General features: G+C 41.2%; 1 protein-coding gene and 1 pseudogene across 3 annotated transcripts in view; one reads left to right on the top strand and one right to left on the bottom strand.

The window, feature by feature from the left end:
• The window catches only part of ST6GALNAC3 (ST6 N-acetylgalactosaminide alpha-2,6-sialyltransferase 3), a 553,138-nt gene that overhangs the window by 77,639 nt on the left and 456,319 nt on the right, over positions 1–19,180 (top strand). The window lies entirely within an intron of this gene.
• LOC309611423 (protein arginine N-methyltransferase 5 pseudogene) lies at positions 2,023–4,819 on the bottom strand (annotated as a pseudogene). Its single transcript has one exon. The product of its transcript is annotated as a protein arginine N-methyltransferase 5 pseudogene (transcript).

The raw sequence follows: 19,180 nt of genomic DNA, 5'->3' as shown, positions 1-19,180 counted from the left end.
ATTAGTGGTGAGGAGATATCAGCTGTCTGTGGTTTGAATGGACTTTTCAGTGTCGAAGATGAGCTATAAGCCAGGTAGATGCTAATCAGGAGAGAAGTAAAGCTGAACCTGGCCCAGTCTGCCTGAAATTGGGTATATTTATTTCCCCCACGAATTTTCTTGTATATGGGATGTGCCCTATTCTCTTGGAACACCATCAAGATAATGAAAAGGAGAAAACAGAGAGCAGGAACCAACAGCATGAACGCAACCTGCAAAGGTCAGGTTAGCGAGGTGTCAGGCACAAGGTTTATACCCTGCATGCAGGACCCTTTCTTTCCCACTAGAGGGCACTCTTGTCACTCTTAGAGCGATAGTACCTGGGAAAAACTGGTTGCTTCTCAGGAAGTTCCCAGAAGCACACTGCATTTAAGATGCTACTTTGTGTCTCAGCTTCCATTCTAAAGGTGTGTTATGAACATAACACTCTCCAGCCCAGACAGGAATGGGAAGATTAGTATCTGGAAACTTCTGTTGTAAATTAAGCATAGTCAGTCCCTGCTTATTTGTGTTTCATCAATGAGATGTGATTGTAGCCCTGGGGCTTTTTTACACTTGCAGAAGCAACGTCTACTTTTGAAGTGCTGTACCTCCAGTCTGCTCTTCTCCTTTGCCCCCATACTTGGTGTAAATGTGGCTGCAGCAGGTTTGTATGGAGGTTGGTGGAAGATGAAGACTTGATCTTCTGTGTTGATCCTGTTTACTTTGGGAGAGCTGGAGAGTACCCATGGTTGGTGTGGGTCAGCCTGACAGGAGATTTTCCATTTAGAGAGGATTTAAAATTTCAAGCAAGGGAAATGCAAGCCATATTTCACTTACTCAATACATCAGGGAGTGCTACCATTTAAAAAAACCACCATTCTGGCTTCTGGGGTTTCCAGGTTATCTGGCAGCCGCTGTATGGGATCAGTTCCTTGACCCTTGGTCAGAAGTTCCTCCAGATTACAAGGCATCTCTTTATAGACATCTTTGCATTTACACCAATCTTTTTTAAAAAAATTTGTCAGCCTTGGAGGATGTGTGAGGTGACTTGCCCTTTACTTGTAAGAATGAGGGGTGACTCCCCCCTAGAAAGCCACCAGTGTTAATCAGTAGAGCTGCTGGCAGTGCTATTCCTGTTGGGGGTATAGGTTTTGGGAGTGGTCGTTGCTTGGCCACCAGCACAGTGACAACTTGCTTTCTGGCTCCTTGAATAAAATTCCACAGGAAGAGCATAAAGGACTCACATAGCAAATATTCCCCCCTCCCACCCCCGATCCATGACTACTACTACCAGCATCCTTACTAGCTAATAATTATATAGCATTACTATGCTCCAGGCATGGTTTATTTTTGTTTATTTTAATAAGCTTTATGTTTTAGAACAGGCTTAGATTTACAGAAAAACTGTGAAGACAGTACAGAGTTCTCATATACCCTATACCCAGTTTCCCTTATTATTAACAAATTAGTATGGCACATTTGTCACAGTTAGTAGACCAATGTTGGTACGTTATTATTAACTAAAGCCCAGACTTTATTCGGATTTCTTTAGTTTTGACCCACTATGCTTTTTTCTGTTCCAGGTTTCCATTTAGGATACCACATCATATTAATTGTCATGTCTCCTTAAGAGCCTCTTGGCTATGGCAGTTTCTCAGACGTTCCTTGCTTCTGATGACCTTGACAGTTTTGAAGAGCGCTGGTCAGGTGTTTTGTAGAATGTTCCTCCGTTGGAATTTGTCTGAGGTTTTCTCATGATTAGAGTGAGGTTACAGATTTTGAGAGGAAGACCTCAGAGATAAAATGCCATTCCCATCACATCCTATCAAGGGCACATACTGTCCACATGACTTGTCATGGTTGATGTTGACCTTTGTCACCTAGCTGAAGTAGTGTTTAGCAGGTTTCTTTCCTGTAAAGTTACTACCCCCGTATCCAGACTGGGTTCTTGGAAAAAAGTCACTGAGTGGAGCCCACACTTAGGAGTGAGGAGTTATGCTTCACCTTCTTGAGGGCAGAGTAGCTACACAAATTCTTTGCAGTTCTCCTGCCCAGGCAATTTATCTCTTCTCATCCATGTGTTTATTTATTCAGTTGTTTATTTACATCAGTATGGATATTCATGGAGATTTATTTTATACTTCGGGTTATCATAAAATATTACTTGACTTTGTTGCTCAGATTGTTCCAGCTTTGGCCACCGGGAGCTCTTTCCATTGCTCTGTGTCCTCTGACCTGCTTCTCTCATTGTGAGATGGTTGTTGTTCTTTTGAGTACTTTCTTATTTTCTGACACAAGATTCTCCAGGCTCATCTTAGCATCTCCTGCCCTAGTTCTAGAATCAGTCATTTCTCCGAGGGTGGTATTAAAACCAAGATCTGGGCACTAAGTGTTCTTGTTGCTGCAGGGTTGCTGTCGCTTAGAGGCCCTCTCAGCGGACAGAGCAGGGAAAATTATGTGTATGTACTAATTTATAAATTGATCTGTATGTAACCATCTGTATCTGTATTAAGCTAAACATGAGCATACTGATATCTCCAGTTCTAATCCGTTACCACATGGACCATTTTGGCCTCCTCCCCTGGGAGATCTGTGATCTCCTACTCCAACAGTATGGTAAACTTGGCTCCCACCATCCGCCATGTATTTACTTAATTGTTCAGTTCCAGTGTGCATGTATAGCAGTGCCAGAATTGTTGACAAGACCCCCATGGAAAATAGCTTTATCCACTAGAGTACGGTGCTGCTTATGTACAGTTTCCTTTGCTGTAGTTCTACAGACTCCTTATTTCCAAAGTTGCTTAGAGAGCACCGTTTTTTTTTTTTTTCTCCACTCCTTTCAGTGAGGTTGTTTCATATGTTTGTAATACAGTTAGATTGTTTGGTCACATTCTTCATTTCATCTTGGGATTTCCCTAACCTTTTACATGATTTAAAAAAATTTACATATATTAAAGTTCACTCTTTGTGGGTTTTGAGAAATGCAGGCATCGCCATTACAGTGTCATAGAGAATAGCTTCATCACCCTATGAATTCTCTGTGCTTCACCAATTCACCTATTTAACCCTTCCCCAATCCACTGATTTTGTTTTTTTTTTGAGCAGGAAAGGCCATAACCTCACTTTATTTGTATTTCCTCCCTACACAAAATCATCAAAATAGGAACAGAGATGGGCAGGGAAAAGGGCTGAAAATTTGTTCAATCCACATGTTCTCAGGGCTATCCCAGAGAGCACTTGAGGCTGAGTGCCTGTTGGCGTAGCTGCAGATCCAACACGAATTCCTCATGCCTTGGCCTGAAGTCTTCACAGATTGGTGGCGTGAGCCCTGCAATTCTCATCCTTTGCCCATCTTGACGTAAGGCAGGAAAGTGGACTGAAAAGCTCCTTTCTGATGAGCAAGGCAAATCAGAGCCCATGGTGTACTTCCTGCACCTTCTGTGCTACAGGGGCAGAACCTGAAGCTGCTTCCAAGGCTCCAGACACTTGCAGGCAGGGCTAGAGGCCGATGGTGTAAGAGCGGCCTGTGGGGTTCTGAATAGCAGAGCAGACTGGTGCTGTCACAGCCCACTCATACCACACCATCTTGGAATTGCTGCATCGCCAGAAACGCACACAGGTGGTCTGGCCTTCACGCACGGTAATGGGCTGCTTAATGGGGAAGAGGATGGGAAACCGTGAAAACATCTCAGGAGAGTGAGTCTCTGGACAGATACTCAGAGTGATGTCCTGATAAAGCACAGTCTCAAAGTAGCCTGCAAAACCACTGCAGCACTGTGTTCACCTCCACGGGGAACTCCAAGGTGCAGTAGCGGTTGTTGTCAATCATAGGATCTCTGTTGGGATGGCTGAAGGTAAAACAGGGCTGGGGTGCAGACAGCTGGTGGAAATCGTGCAGCCGTACCACGTAAAGCATCTCAAACTGCGCCTCAGGGTCGCGGTCCTTTTCCCGACAGGCTCGGACCTCATTGTACAGCTTGGAGGAGGAGATGGGAGCTAGAAAGGAGGTATACTCCCCAGGGATGCTCACGCCATCATCTTTCAGGAAGCGCTGGGCTCCACCCAGGCACTCCGGTGACAGCTCATTATCAGCTTAGGACCCCAGAAGCTCACTGACAATGATTCCCGCTTTCTCTGGAACCACCCGTTCCCACATGTCCGATGAGACTGCTGTCACCTGGCTTCCCCATTCTTCAAACTGCCGGTTCTCCAGCGTCAGCACAGCATTTGGGTTCTTCTCCACAGCGTACAGCTTTATCCGCCAGTCAGCCTGCTTGGCTGCCCGCAGGGAAGCGTTCACCAGGGGCCCCTTGCCAGCAGTTGGCATTGTCAATGTTCTTTTTTGTATTTTAGCCATTCTGATAGGTATGGCTGTAAGGTGTGCTGTGGTATCTCGTTGCTTTATTTTGTAATTTGCTAATAATGATGTAAAACATTTTTTTCGTAGGCTTATTTGTCATCTATATACCTTCTTTGGTGAAATCTCTGCTCAGATCTTTTGTCCATTTTATTGGGCTTTCTTACTGTTGAGTTTCACGAGTTCTTTGGATACAAGTCCTTTGTCAGATATGTGTTTGCAAATACCTGCAAATTTCTCTGGCTTCTCTTTTCATTCTTTTAACAGTCTTTTGCAGAGCAGTTTTTAATGTTAATAATGTCCAATTTAGATCATGCTTTTGGTGATGCCTCTAAAAAACTCATCTTCAAACCCAAGGTAGCCTAGATTTTTTCCTTTGTTCTCTTCTAAAAATTTTATAGTTTTGCATTTACATTTAGGTCTGTGATCCAGTTTGAGTTAATTTTTATGAGAGATGTAAGCCCTGTGTTTAGCTTTTCTTTTTTTTTTTCTTTTTGCATGTGAATATTCAGTTGTTCCAGCACCTTTACTTGAAAAGACTATCGTTTCTCCATTGAAATGCTTTTGCTCCTTTGTCAAAGGTCACTTGACTATTTGTGTGGATCTGCTTCTGGGCTCTCTATTCTGTTCCATTGATGTATGTGTCTATTCTTTCACCAATACTGTGCTGTTTGGATTACTGTAGCTTTACTGTAAGTTTTGAAATCATTTAGTGTGATTCCTCTAATTTTTTTGTTCTTCAGTATTGTGTTTGTTTGCTGTTCTAGGTCTTTCGGTCCAGGCATGGTTTTAAGTCCTTTACATGTATTAACTCACTTAGTCCTCACAGTAACCCACTAAGAGGCCCAAAGAGGTTAAGTGGCCTGTTCAAAGTCACAAAGCTAATAAGTGGGGGAGGCAGGACCCAAGCCTCGGGCAATGTGGCTGCAGTCGCTGGCTCACATCCACCCACCAGGTGGCCTCTGAAGGTAATAAAGAAGGGATCCTTGTTTATTTTTGACACCTTAGTGAGAATACTTAGAGGCGATTTCCTGGACCCATTGTCTTGGGAAACAGGCAGTGTAGTGGGCAGTCTCAGAGTTCTTGCTTTAATTTCAGAGACTTAGGTTGACACCTGACTCCACCAATTATAAGCCTGGCTAGACCTTGGGCAAACAGCGCTCTACGGTCAGAGTCTTCACCTGTAAAATGGGAACATAATGGACCTTTAATGGGATTCTGCTGGCTTACTAAACAGTCCCCTTTCTCAGCAAAGGTGGGTGTCTGTGCAGTGTGGTTCTGCCCCATGTTCCCAAACACTTGTTTTCAGCTCTCTGATACTATATTGTATTATACTTAACTGTTTTCATGTCTGATTTCTCCAATATATTGTGAGCTTTTAAAAGATAGACCTTTTAATGGGTATCATCTATCTTTTCATCTCTGTCCCTAACACAGCGTCTGGCACATGAAAGGCTCTAAATAAAATGATTGTTCAGTAAATGCAGCAGGATATATTATAGATGGGTGAAGCTAGAAACAGGCTGACTCTAGGCACTGTCCGTGGCTCAGAAGGCAGTTCGGAAAAGGACTCCAGGCCTAAATTCTCCAACCTAACTCATCATAACCACAGAAAGAGACACCATCTTCAATTCAGACTGTTCTGCTCTGTCCCCTAGAAAGTGTCTGTGCTTTCCTATCTCTACTCTTATTCCCAGAAAGTGGGAAAGGAAACCGCCTCCCAACTCCATCACCACTCACCCCTGCTTAAACCACATGGGAGCCTGAACCAGTGGTGAGAACCCTGCACTTGTCAGCAAAGGGCCTTGGTAGGGCTCCCAGCTCAGCCACTTGCCACCTTCATGATCTTGGGCATACTCCTAAACCTCACCATTTCCTCATCCATAAACTGTGGCTACCGTTTCTACCCATTTGTTAAGGAGAATAAGCAAGCAACACAGGAGTGTGTAGTTTACACTGTAAAACACTAGGTAAATACCAAGAGCTATCATTAGATAATAGTAAAAGCTACTAATTACCAGGTACTTACTCACTGACAGGCACTGCTCTAAGTGCTTTGTACATTATCTTTTTTAATCCTTATAAGCAATACGATAGCTACTGTTATCCCTGCACTAACTAAGGTACCTGTAAGCAAGAGAGAGGCTGATTCTTCCTGGCTTAAGTTTTAAAAAATAAACAAAGAAGAAGGATAAGAAGGAGGGGGAGGGGATTAGAGGGGGAGCAAGGGGAGGAGGGGGAGAGGAAGAAGAAGAAGAAACTAAAATTTTTAAAAGATACTGGAGTTACTCAAAGAATGAATCAGTCCCTAAGCATCCAGCCCAGGCTGGGTAGGGACCAGGGGCAACCCCAGAAACTGCAGCAGCAGACATTGATGGACCTGCTCTCCAGACTATATAAAGGTGCATAAAGGTGCCTCAACACCAAGAGCCCCTGTCACTGGGTTTCAAATTCCTAGGCTAGAGAAGTTAATTGGCCTGACTCAATAATTTATAGGAATACTTACTATATGAGGCACTGTGCTAAATGCTTTACATGAGTTAGTTAACTTAATCTTCACATCCACCCTCTGAAGGAAGTACTGTCATTGTTCCTGTTTTACGGATGGGGAAACTGAGGCAGGAGATGTTAAATAACTTGCCCAAAGTTATGCAGATAGGTGTTGTGGAGTCAGGTTCCAGAGCCAGAGCCTGCCCTGTTAATTATGGCACTGAACTACCCCCCGCCCCCCCCCACACACCCCACAGAGGGTCTGAATACACAGTTCTTTCTGGGATGGTTGTTGAAACTTTCAGAGGAGGCATTATTTGAACTGGCTATTAAAAGATGAGTAGGAGTTTATAGGTGGATTAGAAGGGAAAGAGTATTTCAAGTAGAGGAGACAATATGAGTTAAAGCACAGGTGGATGAAAGTATGTAATGTGTTCAGAAAATGACTAATAATTTGCGGAGGTCAAGGGGTAGAAGGGAATGGTTGGTGATTAAACTCAAAAGGTTAAAGCTAATGCAGTAGGCATTGCGGAGCTCTCAAAAGAATTTAAGCAGGGGAGTAATTGTCTAGATATGTTTCAAAACAATTCCTGTGGTAGCAGTGTGGAGGCTGGCTTGAACGTGTGTCAGAATAGTTTGAAGGCAGGGGGACCTGCTAGAAGGCTCTACTGTAGTCTAGATAAGACAGTGCATCAGCTTCTGAATAAGACAACAGATGTTCCTGCTTTTGGTGGTTTGGGGAAGTTGTACTTCACAGAGTGAAGGAAGAGATGCTACAGGTTCATCAGAGTCCCATTGGGAAATGCTACCTTATTAGTCTCCGACAGTGCTCCATGAAGTAGCCAGTCTGGGAACTGTTTGTCACTGTCTGAACCAAGATAAGGGGCTTGCACCAGAATGTAAATCAATGCACTGCTTCCTTCATTGAGAAAGTCGTCGCATGCACACCCACACACACACACACACATTGACTGAAGCAAACAGTAAGCTCGCTTCGTGACAAAGTTGATTTACATTCTAAAGCAAACTCCTGTCTCCTTGTAGCCTGATAACAATTTGTAGACCTTCACCAGTCCACAACCACAATTAGAGTAGCTTGCTATATGATCAATTTATCATATTTATTATATGTAGGTGTTATACTTTAAATATCTTTTTCTCTATGGTCAAACCTTTAATGTGGAAAACATGGTTTCAGCGTTTTAAGAGTTTTCTTTTTATTCTACAGGCAAGCCACTTATGTCAAAGACTCCTCTTTGGCTTTTTATTTTTTGGAACGTTACATAATCAGTTAACCTTGATTAATAATTAATAACTCTTTCTGTAGACATGGGCTCGTGACCTCTTCCTGCTCTCCAGTATTGTTAAGAGCTAGTTGCCCTTCAGACCTCAGGTTCTCTCCGACCTTCAAGACTTGGGTTACGATGCCTTCTCCAGGGTTCTCAGACATTATAGAGCACTGGAGAGGGAATGGAAGTAACGATTTCTCTATCACTTGAGTGTAAAGCGTAAACCGAATCAACACTTAGCAGTGATGTTATTAAAGGGATTCAAACATCAGTAACGTGTCTGAACTAACGGACCTTAAAGATTCTTTGTGACCGTGAGATTTTTCTATTTGACTAAGGTCACAGAGCTAGTGTACGGCAGAGTGGGGCCGGCATCTGGGTCTCCTGACCCTCTGTCACACTGCTTCTCTTCTTGCTTCCCGGCCCCCTCCCCTCAGTCCTTCACTAAAAGCAGCAGAAGAAATGACAGGTTCCTTAGAGGATGGAATAGATGCCGTGGGTCTTCATTTAATGATGGGACCTTTGGAGGTTTTTTCTCTGCTAATGACCACAGCAGAAAGATGCTTTACATACTGTATTGAGATCTAAATTTAGATAGCAGATGGGCTCACACTGATGTTCTAAAGTACATGTTGGGAGGATAATTCCCAATCTCCTGAGGAAAGAGGTGTCAAATTCAATTTTACTGAGGAGCTGAACTGTAATTTGGCTATTCCAACTCTGGCTCACCCCAGCAATGAGCCACATAATTTGCCTTGAAAGGCCACCCCTTCATTTGGACGCAGTCTGTACAGATGCCAGTTTAACGTAGTGCCTAATGCTGAGTCTGTGCATTTCTATTGGTTTGCCTTGTCTAAATGCTACTTAATCATAGTGGTGCCCATTATTGTTTCAGTTAAATATTATCAGGCTTTCATCATAAACCCTTAAGTGAAGATCAGAGTTGGTCAGAAAAAGTTGTTAGAAATGGACATTTGTCAATGTCAATTGGCCAAAGACAGTCAGCACTTAGCTTGGGGAATAGGACCAAGAAAAAAAAAAGAGATCTTCAGAAAGCGTGCTCCCGAATCCTCTGAAATCCATTGTCCAGACTTACAGCTCACCTTGGCTTTGCTGCTCACCAGCTGTGTGAGTGGGCATGTTACTTAGCTTCTCTGAGTCTCTTTCTTGACTGTAAAGCAGAGATAATAAGTCCAAATCCATGGTATGATTGTAAGAATAAATGACTCGTATCAGAGGTGCTCAGCCCACTTTCAGGCAACTGGCAGGTCCTCAGTAAGAGCTTAACTTGAATCTGTTGCACATGCATTATCCATTGTATCTCGATGTCTCTCTGTACCACAACATGCCATTTGATTCCTGCCTCCATGCCTTCTGCTTGAGAGCTGGAGCTGGGTATGGCCTAATGGTTAATGGCCTGGCTTTGGTGTCAGGCACGTCTGGCTGGAGTTTGAATTCTCTGTTGTGAGACATGGTTAAATTAATTGACTTCTTCAAGCCTCAGTTTCTTCGCTTGATAAAACTGGGGAAATAATGGCACCTACCTTCCAGTGGCGTAGTGAGGATTAAATGAGATGAGGCTTGTGAGGGTTTTGTCAAGACACCCATGAGTCAACGTATTGAGCTCCTGTTATGTGTTATAAGTCCTGGAAGTAGAGTGGTAGGCACACTGGACAGTCCCTGCCATCACGGAATGGCCAGGCCTAACAGGGTGTGACTATACACAGTTATAAACGTGGAAGTAAATAGTTAGAAATAATTCCAGGGCTTCAAAGTATTTAAAAGAAGAATAAGTGCTGTGAGAGGACTTATAGGGGGACCCAGCCGGGCCTGGGAATCACATAAGACTTCACCGAGAATGTGGTATTGAAGGTTGATGTGAAGGATAAAGGGCGGGTGACCAGGTCCAGAGCCAGAGAAAGACTGTGCCCGGTAGGGGAACTAGCGTGTGTTTAAACTCAGAGGTAAGAGAACGTGTGGTATGTTTTGAAGGGGGTCTTATTCCTTGAATAAAAAATGAGGATAATATTAAATAGTTCATTGATTTTAAGACTCACTTTTTTCTTCACATTTTAACATATTTAAAACTTATATGTGTCTTACAATGAATGACATGTTATATAGTATTGGCAGTATTGTTTTCTTTCTTGGTGGTGGCTAAAATAATGGGGTGTCTTACATTCAGAGCATTTTAAGATTTGATGAAATACAGTAACTTTTGCTTTTTTAAGATCGTTGTGAAAATTCAAGTTGAGGTACACAATGCATCTGATATTTACCTGATGCTTCCACAGCAGTTTGAAGGTAGCTGCAGACTACAAAACCAGACCCACGACCCAGTACAAACTTTGCAAACTGCCAAAGTTAAAAGCCATTACGGCCCATGCTTAGTAAAGCATGCCAAAGCTCAGAGCCACCCACCCTTAGCCTTAATGCCTCCAAGTGTATTTTGCCAATTTGAATATTGTTAAGGTTCATGACAAAATGCTCAAGATGTTGGCGTCTTTGAGAAGCTGTCTCTCCTGCCCAGGTTCTGAACTAACCGAGAAATAAGATGAAAGAACTGGCAGAGGGAGAACCAAAACGCCACTAGTTCTAGGTTGGAGTGTGTAGCTTGCATCTGTGGGTAACCGGGCGCCCGGCTACTGCACCCAGAATTATGCTGTGCAGGGCACAGGTACACCGGTAGGGAAGGTGTGGAGCAACAAAGGAGATCTGGGTGCTCTGTGGGCACTCCCTGCAGGGAGAGAAGGGAGGAGCAGACAACACAGGAGCCTCGCGGATCAGATCCGTCACTCTTCAGGGCAGGAGGGGAATGCCGGTAGGGCCCCAACCAAGGAAAGGAGACTTTGGGAGTTGGGTAACACCTTGTATTGAATAGGCATAAATAAACGCATTAGGAAGGAGAAAAGAAAGGATGATGTTAGTCAGTTACAAGGCTGAGTTTATGGAATCAGAATGAAAAAATACATTTGATTGAAAAAAGTGGGCATTTAAAAAATGTCCAAGACTTTAAAAAAAAATGCAAAAAGTAGTAATAAACTGTGTTGCTGAAGAGAGGGGACAAAATGTTTGAAAAGGAAATTATTTCAAAGGTCCATATAAAGCCTTGGATTCTGTAAAGCCTGGTTCATTACTGGCCTGTCTATCTCTCTGCCCGTCAGGGAGTTGGCACGGAAGAGAGATCTGTGGTGCTGAGAAAAAGCCATGGGTGTGTTTTGCACCGCATATGGTTTAGCTTTGTTTTTGTATCCGACAAGCTAGTTTAATTTACAAATGTAGTTTTGATACACTCAGCACTGTGAATAAGTATTGGGGGGGGGGGGGCGGGTCTGGTGAAAGGCACACAAACCACAGTAGCTCATTTCCTTTCATTGATCCAAGCCCAAAGCATTGCTGTTGCATCCTAGAGATTAAAACCCTTGATTCACATAAGAATAGTCTGGTGCAATCTGGAAAGATGTTGTCATGGTCTCTCAGGAGTAAATAATATGAATTTTTAAACATTCCGCAGGAATAATTAACATGATTTCAAGTATTCTAAAGCATCAGGATGTACAGTATTGCTTATTACAGTGGAAGAAACAGCCAGATATTTTGAGAAAAGTGTAAAGGTAGAACTGTGTATTTTTAAGGACTAAGTATTTCTTCTGTTTGTTCTTAACCCAGCAGGTATTTGCCGAGGCTATTGTGTGTGTGTTCTGGGGACAGTGTTATCCCAAATAATAATATTATATAGAGATAGTCTATAATCTCCTACTTACAAACTCTCTGATAGATGCTACCTCTTACCCTATCTTGGCATTTCTCTAGTGGAGCTATTGATGTTATTGTCGTTTTTAGTGTTCTGCATTAAATTAAAAAAATAACTCTCCCTAAGTAATTATAGAATGTTCTAATTAATTTTATCATTAGCAGATATCCTAAAAATCATAAACAAGCACAAAGAAAAAAAAAACAGAGCTAACCACTGTTTACATTTTTGTGAATGTCTTTCTAATATTTTATTTATTTTTGTGTACATACATATAGAATAAAATTATGTAATTATATGTATCATATATAAATTGTGTGTGTATAAAGTGTATGATAAATTTTGTATAAGTAAGTTATATATAATTGTATAATTTTATTATATATGTATATGTATATCTGTATAAGCTAGCTTAATTTACAATGTTAATATACAAATTTATATTAAATTTATATTTACCTATAATTTAATACATATATGTATTATAAAACATACATTTATATGTTTGTAGTCTGCCTATTTCTTTAACTTAGCAATAGGTCATGAAGATTTTTTTCATATCAATAAATATGTTTCTATGATGTGCTACTTAATGGTATCCCTGTACAGTAAGTCCCCTACATACAAATGAGTTCTGTTCTGAGAGCACGTTCGTAAGTCTGATTTGTTCATTAAGTCCAACAAAGTTAGCCTAGGTACCCAACTAACACAATTGGTTATATAGTACTGTACTGTAATAGGTTTATAATATTTTTCACACAAATAAAACATAAAAAACAAACACAAACAAAAAATAAATAAAACATTTTTAATCTTATAGTACAGTACCTTGAAAAGTACAGTAGTACAGTACAACAGCTGGTATACAGGAGCTGCCATCGAGTGAACAGGCAAGAAGAGTTAGTGACTGGAGGAGGGAGAGGAGGTGGGAGATGGTAGAGCTGAAGGATTGTCAGCAATAGGAGATGGAGGGCAAGCTACAATTTCACTCACGCCTGACGTTGATGGCACAGATTCTGGTTCCTTGCTGGATTCAATTCTGTATACTGTCTTGAAAAAATGATCCAATGATGTCTGGGTGGTAGCTGTTTTTTTCTCGTCATAGATGACACGGTAGCACTGGACTGCATTCTGAATGGCTGCTGCAGCCTTCGTGTACCGTTCTATGTTCAGGTCCTGTGCCTTAAAAACTAACAGTGCCTTCTCAAGTAAAGAAAATCCCTTGCCATTTCCTGCATTGTGAATCTCTTCGGTTCTTCAGTAACTTCTTCCTCTGTCTCTCTTTGTCCTTTCTCTGGGCCTCCAATCGCATCAGGTCTTCGTTAGTAAGCTCCACATTCGCATCTTTGAAAGCTCGCAAGCTGAAGGTTCGAATGTAGGGGACTTACTTATAGTTTTTAGTGGTGTTTTTGCTGGGTCAACATTATACTTAAAGAAAAAAGGACTTTGGACATGTATAACCAAAGTGCCCTCCAGAGAGGCTGTAAACAGTTTACAATGTTTTTTGGGTGTGCTTATTTTTCCATACCCTCTCACACCAGATAATCTCATTATTTTTAATGTCAGGTGAGACTATACAGTTGACCCTTGAACAACATGGGGGTTAGTGGCACTGACCCTCCAAGCAGTCGAAAATCCATGTATAATTTATAGTCAGCCCTCTGTATCCTCAGTTTCACATCAGGAGATTCAGCCAACTGTGGATCATGTAGTACAGTAGTATTTACTATCAAAAAAACAATCCACATATAAGTGGACCCATGCAGTTTAAACCCATGTGGTTCAAGTGTCAACTGTATTTTCATGTTTTATTTGCATTTTTTGACTTCTTGATGCTAAATATTGCAAAGCTATTACTTGAGAGCAAAACAGAAAACATGGAGTCTTATTTCATCCATATCTTGGTTTGATTCATTTGCTTTGAATCCCTTGGGGTCAGCTGCTCTGAGGCACAGGCCTTTGGGGTTGGCCTGGCCAGGATGGGGACCCAGTTGGGAAAGCAGTGAAATTAAGGTAGTTTGAGAATATCATGGTCCCTGTAAAAGAAGTACCAGAAGATGAGAAAGAAGTACAGAGAAGAAGAAAGAGAGAAATCAAAGACTTTTTTTTTTTCCTTAAAAATATTCTCCTTAGGTCTATGCCATGAAAAGAAGGAAGAAAATTTCTTTTCCCCCTGTTAGCCACATTACCCCTTGGCCACTGTTCCAGAGCTTGGGACAGACTGTTTGTCCTATACTTTGTTTCTAATGTGGATGAAATAATTTTTGTGTGATCTTTTAAAAACGAAGATCCCAATCACATTGCTTCTCCAGAAAAAACACTTCCTACGTTACTAACTTTGGGAACATAAGTTATTGGTCATTTGGGAAACTACTTATCCTTTTATTTTTCCAATTTAAACATTAACCAAGGCAATCTAAGCTTTGCCTTTTTTTCTCTTGGGTAACTTGATTCCCCAATTATAAATAATGATTATTTAATGTCTGTTAATTCCATCGCAGTTTAGGGTGAATTCTAATTAGCCATTTCCCTAAGATATGTGGTTTGTGGCTTGAAAGGTTTTCTAATGCCTTTCCACCCTAGAACTAATGACTCAGAACCAAGAAAGACTGACACAGAGCTTCATCTTATACACGGGCTGCAAATGCTCCAGAGGGTGCCTACACCTCTTGCAGCCTTGCTGCTACATGGCAAATAACACCCGCCATCAAGCTGGTCTCAGTATTGTACCTGCTCTGCATTGTACCCAGAAGGCTTGGTTTGACTTACAGGATGCTCATTTCTAGGAGGTCACAAGCACTGTTAATTCACTGGAGTCCTAGATAGTCATTTTTCCTAGTGCTTTAAAAAGATTAAAATGTGGTTTTATGGATAGTCATCACCCAGATTTTTGTGAAAGCGTCCCTAATCCTAATTAATGGTATAAACAGATTGAGAGAGAGTAAAGAAAGATATCTGTGGCTTCTAATTCAAATTAGGCTAACTGCAGTGATTGGTCACCCATTGTCTTAGTTTGTTGAGACTGCCATAACAAAGTACCATAGACTGTGTGACTTATAAACAGAAATTTATTTCTAACAGTTCTGGAGGCCAGAAGTCTGAGATCAGGGGTCTGATGTCACGTTCTGGTAAGAGCCCTTTTCCAATTTACAGACTGCTGACTTCTCGTTGTATCCTCACGTGGCAGAAAGAGGACAAGCTCGCTCTTTGGCCTCTTTTTACAAGGGCACTAATCCAGTTCTTGAGGGCACCACCATCATAATAGGGATTAGGTTAGATTTCAATACATGAAATTTTGACATAAACATTCATAACACCCACCAGCTTTGGTATGTAGATGCTCAGAGATTAAACATGACTTTCTGGAACAAAATAACAGTTCTTTCCTGAGCATAATGTATAAACTGAGCTTAAATTATAAGTTGATTCATAAAAAAGTTGGTCCTAATTTTACCCTATATAAGAATGAAGCATCATTCAGAATATTTAAAGAATGGGGAATTCTGTTCAGTAGAATTTTTTGATTGAGTTAAACAGAGGAAGGTAGGGAGTTATTGTTTAATGAGGACAGAGGTTCAGTTTTGCAAGATGAAAAGAGATGGATGGTGGTGATGTTTGCATAACAGTGTGAATGTGTTTAATATCACTGAACTGTATACTTAACAATGGTTGAGGTGGTATATTTTATGTTATGTGTTTTTAAACACAATTTTAAGAAAGAGTTAAATGGAAGTTTCCTTTTGGAGAGCTTTTCAATCCTCATTTTGACTTAGTAAATGTAGGAGATTAAATTTAACTGTGTGTGTACTGGCTGTTTGAGGGTCATCATTATGCATGCAGCCCTCGTTTTATAGGACTGGAGAGGTAGAATGTGTTTTGGATCTAGGACATGTTTGAGAAGGAGCTTAAAATTCCTTTATATTGTTGTGCATTCCTGTGATTTGCATTTTTCTCCTAAATGAGCAGAGAGAAAAATAAGTTGGATCCCAATTAATTGGGTTCTAATTTATCTGTGTTTTAGGCTCTATATTAAAAGATCAGCTACCTAACGTAGTATTTAATCGTAACCAATTTTGTATGTAACCGCACAGGAGAAAAAGAGTTTAAGTGCAGCTTTCTTCCCATCCATGCTTTCCCTCGGCCATTGTGCTTTGTGTTCTTGAGACTCAGTAAATTTTTTTGAAGGTCAGCTATGGCGCAGAGGAGAATTAATATTAAAATGCATTTAATAAATAAGCTGTCAGATGATTCTCTAAGATACCATAGCAGCTGAAAGTCTTCTCTCCTTTTTCTTTCAGGTCGCTGCATACAGGGGGAATGATGGTTAATATAGAGTCTCTGTTGGCATCTCCTAATGGGCCTTCAGTAATCATTTCTATCCAAGTGTTGCTCCATCGCTGTCATCAGTCTTGAGTGACGGAGCACTTTTCTCACAGGATACAGCCCCTCCCTGGAAAGGAGGGAGCAGGAAGAGTCATCTGTCTATATCAGTGTAACAGGAGGAGAATAGAAACAAAATCACAGATTTGGCAGAGAAGGCCTGCACGCTGACCCCGTGTTCCTGGCAGTCTGAGTGGGGTTTTGGTCTTTGGTTTGAATTGTCATGATTATGTAATGTTAAACCTGCAGAGTGTTATGAGGCCGTGATTTTGAACTCTGTGCCCTTCAGAGGGGCTCTCCTTAAGGCACAAGTGCAGGAAGATTAAGCATTAATTAAAGTATCCAAAGCAACTACACAGGAGAACAAAAAGTGTAAAGAAGCAGAAAAATAACTGGCCTCCCCACTAGAGAAAGTCATTTTTAAAAGAAACGTCTTGTATTGCACTTTAGAGGTGGATGTAATAGGACTTCACTAGACCCAAAGGCATGAGTAATTTCTCGGTAGAGTATTCTGCCTCTGATTCCTCAAAAAAAAAAAAAAAAAATTGGAAAAACTCAGCAGGTGTTGGATCATCTCAGGGGCCCTAATGGTATGGAGAGAAAGGAAACAAGAATGTGTTCAAGTTGTAAGTTGTAACTGACCTTGATGTTTATTGAGAACCCATGGAGGGGTGGGGGAAGGGCTTCCCAAGCCTGACTGAATGCCTTTCCTCCCTGTAGATTCCAATTCAGTACTTTGGATGTAGACCTAGGAGTCTGTATTTCCAAAAGATTCTTGGTACACAGCATGGTTTGAAAACTACTGGTCAAGGTCAATAGTTTTAATTAAAATGAGAGACGGTGGTAGGAAAGAGGGAAATTGACAAAGAGAAAGAGGGAGAATAAGCTTTGGAACCCGTTGTTCAAATATCTGAGGAAGAGGAATATGTAAATCAGTACAAAGCAGAACTGTGCTGGATGAATTGGAGGCAGGAGACCTGTCTTCATGTCCAAGGTCTGAGCAAGGGAGATTTAATCCTCATGCATTGGCCTGTGTGCTGTCATTTCCTCCTTCCCTGTCTGCTGCTGCCACCTTCAGCCTCTCTCGGCTGCTTCATCCCTGTGTGTCAACTCTACATGCACACGCACTTGTTTTGCCCTTTCCGCTATCTCTCCTGGGTCCTGTCCGTTTTCTGCCTTGGCTCAGTGCGCTCACAAGTGAGCCTTCAGCATGACACCTGTCTGCTTCCCCATGGTACCAGAACCTCCACTTTCCACGTAGGCAGGGGCAGCCTGGTGGACAGGACTGGACACTCAAGGTGGATCTGAATTGAATTCCAAACTAATTTTGATAGATGGTGCACTTTGTGAAACGGCGTAATGATTTCAACAGAGCATGGACTTTAAAGGCTGATAGATTTTCTGTAGGCTTCTTTTCAATAAATAGCCCAATGCCTTTCCATTTGCTAAGGGCAAAATCCTTGGAGTCATCCTAACTCCTTTCTGTCTTTTACACCCCACACTTAAATAGTGAATTCTTTCAAATATATCCAGAAGCCATTTATTCTATCTCTATAGTTTTTTTTTAAATTTTTATTTTATATTGGAATATAGTTGATTTACAGTGTTGTATTAGTTTCAGTTATACAGCAAAGTGATTCAGTTATACATATACATATATCTATTCTTTTTCAGATTCTTTTCCCATTTAGGTTATTACAGGGCATTGAGTAGAATTCCCTGTGCTATACAGTAGGTCCTTGTTGATTATCTGTTTTATATATAGCAGTGTGTATTTGTTAATCCCAACCTCCTAATTTATCCCTCCCCGCATCTTTCCCCTTTGGTAACCAGAAGTTTGATTTCTAAGTCTGTGAGTCGGTTTCTGTTTTGTAAATAAGTTCATCTGTATCATATTTTAGATTCCACATATAAGTGATATCATATGATATTTGTCTTTCTCTGTCTGACTTACTTCACTTAGTGTGATGATCTCTAGGTCCATCCATGTTGCCGCTTTTTTTATATACATATGTATATATATATACACACCACATCTTCTTTATCCATTTTTCTGTTGATGGACACTTAGGTTGCTTCCATGTCTTGGCTGTTGCAAATTCACCATCTCTATTGTCAACATTTGGTCCAAACCACCATCACCTGTTGTCTGGATTATTGCCACAGTCTCCTAACTGGTTTCACAGCTTCTGCCCTTGTTCCTAGAGTCTTTTCCCAACACGGCAATCATAGTGATCCTTTCAGATATTACTTAGGCCCTCCCTTCTTTGCTCAGAAGTCTTCCCTCTCAGAGTCAGAGCCAAAGACTTTATAGTGTCCTACAAGACCCTCCATGATGTGGTTTTCCCAACTCAGTTTCTCTCACCTCATCGAAGGACTTATTTGTCCTTCGATCACTCTGCTCTAGCCATAATTTCCTCCTTGCTGTTTCTCATTTGGCCAAGCACATTCCTGCCTCTGGGTCACTGCCCTTGTTTCCTCTGCCTGAAGCGTTTTTAAATGAAATATTTGTTCAGTTCCCTCACTTTCCTTCAAGTCTACTTAATTTTTGCCTTATTAGAGAGTCAATTCTGGACCAGCTTATATAAAAATGGAACCCCTTAATTCATTTCACATTCCTGCTTTGTTTTTCTTCATAGCACATGTCATCACCTGACATTCTGTTTATTTATTTTGTTTGTCAAGTGGTAGTAAATACAAGCCCTGTGAGGGCAGGGCCTTTGTTTTGCAGAAACATGGGGTTCTTTTGCAGAATAGAACTAATGCTTAAGTTTCCCAACAAAAGTGTCAGATCAAGTTTGCACTAAAAATATAATAGCTACTATTATTGTTGTTGTTGTTAGTACTGATTGAGGTTCGATTTAAAAGACTGAATTTATTCAGGCATGT

Source organism: Balaenoptera borealis (assembly GCF_965194805.1).
Source record: "Balaenoptera borealis genome assembly, chromosome: 1".
Taxonomy (NCBI): Eukaryota; Metazoa; Chordata; class Mammalia; order Artiodactyla; family Balaenopteridae; genus Balaenoptera; species Balaenoptera borealis.
Note: the sequence above shows the minus strand (reverse complement) of the source record. Positions and strands in the feature narration are given on the sequence as shown.